The 4,729-nt window shown below is 45.2% G+C and overlaps 1 pseudogene; it reads left to right on the forward strand.

Annotated features, from left to right (window-relative positions):
* Window positions 1–358: 358 nt before the first annotated feature.
* LOC116463864 (small ribosomal subunit protein uS14-like) lies at window positions 359–529 on the forward strand (annotated as a pseudogene).
* The last annotated feature ends 4,200 nt before the right edge of the window (window positions 530–4,729 follow it).

A 4,729-nucleotide genomic window follows, 5' to 3' on the forward strand; every position in this document is an offset into this window, starting at 1 on the left:
GTGAAACTGACCTCAAGTGATCTGCCCTCCTTGGCCTCCCAAAGTGCTGGAATTACAGGTGTGAGCCCCTGCGGCCTGGCCCCTGAGGCCAATTTTATACATTTTAGAGGGACGGAAGTTACAGGCATATGTCAATCAATACATGTAAACTGTACATTGGTTCAGTCAGGAAAGGTGGAACAATTTGCGGTGCGGGGCAGGGGACTTCCAGATAATAGATAAATTCCAAGATTTTCTGATTGGAAATTGGTTGAAAGAGTAAAGTTATGATCTAAAGACCTGGAATCAACAGAAAGGCATGTCTGGTTTAAAGATAAGAGGTTGTGGCCTTTTACCTCGTTGCACTTCTGAGAGCAAGATGGGTCACCGGCAGCTGTACTGGAGCCACCAGTGAATATTTGGCCAGGGTTCTCATTCTTGTCACATCTGCCCAAACCAGCATGGTCTGATCCAGAAATATGCCCTCAATATGTGCCGCCAGTGTTTCCGTCAGTACAGGAAAGATATGGGTTTCATTAAGTTATACTAACTGATCTTCCTTGAAAGGATTATCCAAGGCATCTACCCAGTGAAGAACCATGATAGTGGCTGGGCACGGTGGCTCACGCCTGAAATCCCAGCACTTTGGGAGGCTGAGGCGGGCAGATCACGAGGTCAGCAGATCGAGACTATCCTGGCCAACATGGTGAAACCTCATCTCTACTAAAAATACAAAAATTAGCTGGGCGTGGTGGCATATGCCTGTAATCCCAGCTACTCAGGAGGCTGAGGCAGGAGAATCGCTTGAACCTGGGAGGTGGAGGGTTGCAGTGAGCTGAGATTGCGCCACTGCACTCCAGCCTGGCAACAGAGCAAGACTCCATCAAAAACACACAAACAAACAAACAAAAAAACCAAAAAACCATGATAGCTTTTTGCACATAAAATAAACATTTTTTAAAAAGATAAGGGGTTGTGGAGACCACTTGTTTTTTTTTTGACAGAGTCTCGCTCTGTTGCCCAGGCTGGAGTGCAGTGGCGCAATCTTGGTTCACCGCAACCTCCACCCTCTGGATTCAAGCGATTCTCCTGCCTCACCCTCCCGAGTAGTTGGAACTACAGGTGCGCGCCACCACACCTGGCTAATTTTTTGTATTTTGGTAGAGACAGGGTTTCACCATGTCAGCCAGGATGGTCTGGATCTCCTGACCTCGTGATCTGCCCACCTCGGCCTCCCAAAGTGCTGGGATTATAGGTGTGTGCCAAGACCAAGGTTCTTGTTATGCAGATGAAGCCTCCAGGTAGCAGGCTTCAGAGAGAATAGATGGTAAGTGTTTCTTATCAGACTTAAAAAGGCGCCAGACTCTTAGTTATATCTCTCCTGAATCAGGAGAAGACCTGGAAAGGGAAGGGGACTCTCTACAGAGTGTAGATTTTCCCTACAAGAGACAGATTTGCAGGGCCGTTTCAAAATATGTCGAAGAAAAATTTATTTTGGGGTAAAATACTTCTGTTTCTTTCAGGACCTGCTATCTATCATGTGATGCTATACTTCAGTCAGGTTGGAATTTGGTATCTTCTTGCTACAAAGAGTCTGTTTTGTCAGCCTTAAGATCTCTGTGTTGATGTTAATGCTGGTCAGTTGTGCCTGAATTCCAAAGAGATAAGGGCAGAATGAGGCATGTCCAACCCTCCTTCCCGTCATGGCCTGAACTAGTTTTGCAGGTTTACTTTGGAATGCCCTTGGTGAGAAGGAGTCCGCTCAGTAGGTTGGGGGGCATAGAATTTTATTTTTGGTTTACAGGTGCAAAGCTTGTGATTTAGCCAGGGGATTTCCTGCCCCTCCCAAGGGGGCAGATTTTGCTTCAACCCTCCCTCACCGTGTAATGAGGGGCTGGTTCCTATCCCTCCCCCAGAACTAGATGGCCTTACTTGTACCCTTACTTCCACCAGGAGTGAACCTTTGCCTGTCCCCTGGGGATAGGAAGGATTCCTGCCCCTTCCCCTGAGGCTTAAGTCCTTCTGCTTCTTGTGAGACAAGGTTCTAGGAGGTAGGAGGGGGTTCATGCCTGAGAACCACTGAGGGAGCCTCTTTCCTGTCTCTTGTTGTACCTCCAATCTTTCTCATGAGCACCAAGAGGTGGAAAAGAGATTGCAAGTGAACTTGGGGTCTGCTAGATCCCGAGGCACCCAGGGAGATTCTAAGTTGTCATGCTGGCCCACTCCTGGCCTCTAAGAATTCATTAAAATGTTGTTTTCCTATCACCTGCTTTTTTGGTGGCCACTTCTTCCTCCTGTGCTCTGACAAAGGTGGAACTTTTCATGTGTCCTGTCTTTTCTGAGAGGGCGCAGTCTCTTTGGACCTCAGTTCACCTGGTTGCCTTGAAGCCTAAACTTCTGATGGGCTTAAGAAATGCCAAAACATATAGATTACCCAGCTTTTTCTTCTTTTTATGGTAGGAGTGATAGTCTCTTGTGGATTTATTTTATGTATTAATTTTATTGCACTTTTTGTACAGATCGGGGCCTTGCTAGGCTACCCAAGCTGGTCTTGAGCTCCTGGCCTCAAACGATCCTCCTGCCTTGGCTTCTCAAAATGCCGGGATTACAGGTATGAGTCACCATGCACAGCCTCTTGTGGCTTTTTTACTCTAAGTGAAAGCATAAATCCAATAATTTTTATTTTTATTGTTATTGTTTGGAGATGAGTTTCACTCTGTCACCCCGGCTGGAGTGCGGTGGTGCAATCCCGGCTCACAGCAACCTCTGCCTCCCAGGTTCAAGCAATTCTTCTGCCTCAGCCTCCAGAGTAGCTGGGATTACAGGCACATGCCACCACGCCTGTCTAATTTTGTATTTTTAGTAGAGACGGAGTTTCACCATGTTAGCCAGGCTAGTCTCAAACTCCCGACCTCAGAATCTGCCCACCTCAGCCTCCCAAAGTGCTGGGATTACAGGCGTGAGCCATTGTGCCCAGCCAAAATCCAATAATTTTTAATAACTCAAAATATGATTTTGACGACCTAAGTTTTTTTTTTTTTTCCCTTTGTCCCTCTTTGTAATTTGATGCTTTGGTATCTCAGTTCTAGTTTTTGATTTGGCTCCAGGTAGTACAAGGTCTCATGGATTACATGTATGGTTTAGAATCCTGAAGTCAGTGAGATGAGAGCAGACCTAACATCAAACATTTGAAGTAAAGAAATTTATGTGGAAGGAATGTATAAAATGAGTTTACATTGGGTAGTTTGGATAAAGCACAACATTAGAGAAGGGTACATGCAGCTAGATGTGTCTTTACCTTTAAAAAAACTTGAATAGTGAGGCTGGGTGCAGTGGCTCATGCCTGCAATCTTAGCACTTTCGGAGGCCAAGACGGGCGGATCACTTGAGGTCAGGAGTTTGAGACCAGCCTGGCCAACATGGTGAAACTATTTTTAGTCTCTACTAAAAATACAAAACTTGGCCAGGCATGGTGGTGCATGCCTGTAATCCCAGCTACTCAGGAGGCTGAGGCAGGACAATCGCTTAAACCTGGGAGGTGGAGGTTGCAGTGAGCCGAGATGGCACCACTGCACTCCAGCCTGGGCAAAAGAATGAGACTCAGTCTCAAAAAACAAACAAAAGAACCCAACAAACTTGAATAGCGAGAGGGGGATATTTTGATATGTTATTTCCATTTTCAGTAATAAATACATGTGTATATCCAATAACTTATTAAAATGTAGATTTGTTTATTGAAAAACTTATTAGCATGAGGTCAGAGATTGAGACCATCCTGGCTGACACAGTGAAACCCCGTCTCTATTAAAAAAGTACAAAGGAAAATTAGCTGGTTGTGGTGGCAGTGGCAGGCGCCTGTAGTCCCAGCTACTCGGGAGGCTGAGGCAGGAGAATGGCGTGAACCCAGGAGGCGGAGGCTGCAGTGAGCCAAGATCATGCCACGGCACTCCAGCCTGGGTGACAGAGACTCCATCTCAAAAAACAAAAACAAAAACAAAAACAAAAACAAAAACAAACAAAAAAACTTATTAGGAGGTTTTAGTGGCAGATTAGACAGAGCTGAAGAGAGAATCTGTAAACTGAGAGAACAGAAGAAACTCACCACATGCTTCATGAGCAGCTATGAGACAGAAAATATGGAAGAGTAGTTAAAAACACATGAAGAATAGAAAGGGAAGGGTTAACCTCTATTTAATTGCAGTTCCTGGAGAAAAGAGTTAATAGGGGAAGAGAAAATATGTGAAGAGAGAATGGCTGGCAAGTTTCCCAAACTGAGAAGAGACCTTATCAGCTTTGAGAAGCCAAGGAATCCCAAGCATGATAAATACAAAGAAATCCATGCCCAGAAACATCCTGGTGAAGCTTCAGAATATTAACAAAACAGAAAGTCTCGAAGCAGCAAGAGAAAAAGGAAATTAAAGGCCTGACAGATTAAGCTCAGTCTTCTGTATAGCAACCTTGAAGCTGGAACACAATGGAATCTTATTCATGTGCTGAAAAAAAAAAACTGTCAACTTAGAATTCTACACCTAGTAAAAATACTTTCAAGAGGCTGGGCGCGGTGGTTCACGCCTGTAATTCCAGCATTTTGGGAGGCTGAGGCGGGCGGATCATGAGGTCAGGAGTTCAAGACCAGCCTGGCCAACATAGTGAAACCTAATCTCTACTAAAAATACAAAAATTAGCCGGGCATGGTGGTGCAGGCCTGTAATCCCAGCTACTTGGGAGGCTGAGGCAGGAGAATCACTTG

Source organism: Hylobates moloch, unplaced genomic scaffold, assembly GCF_009828535.3.
Source record: "Hylobates moloch isolate HMO894 unplaced genomic scaffold, HMol_V3 SCAFFOLD_72, whole genome shotgun sequence".
NCBI lineage: Eukaryota > Metazoa > Chordata > Mammalia > Primates > Hylobatidae > Hylobates > Hylobates moloch.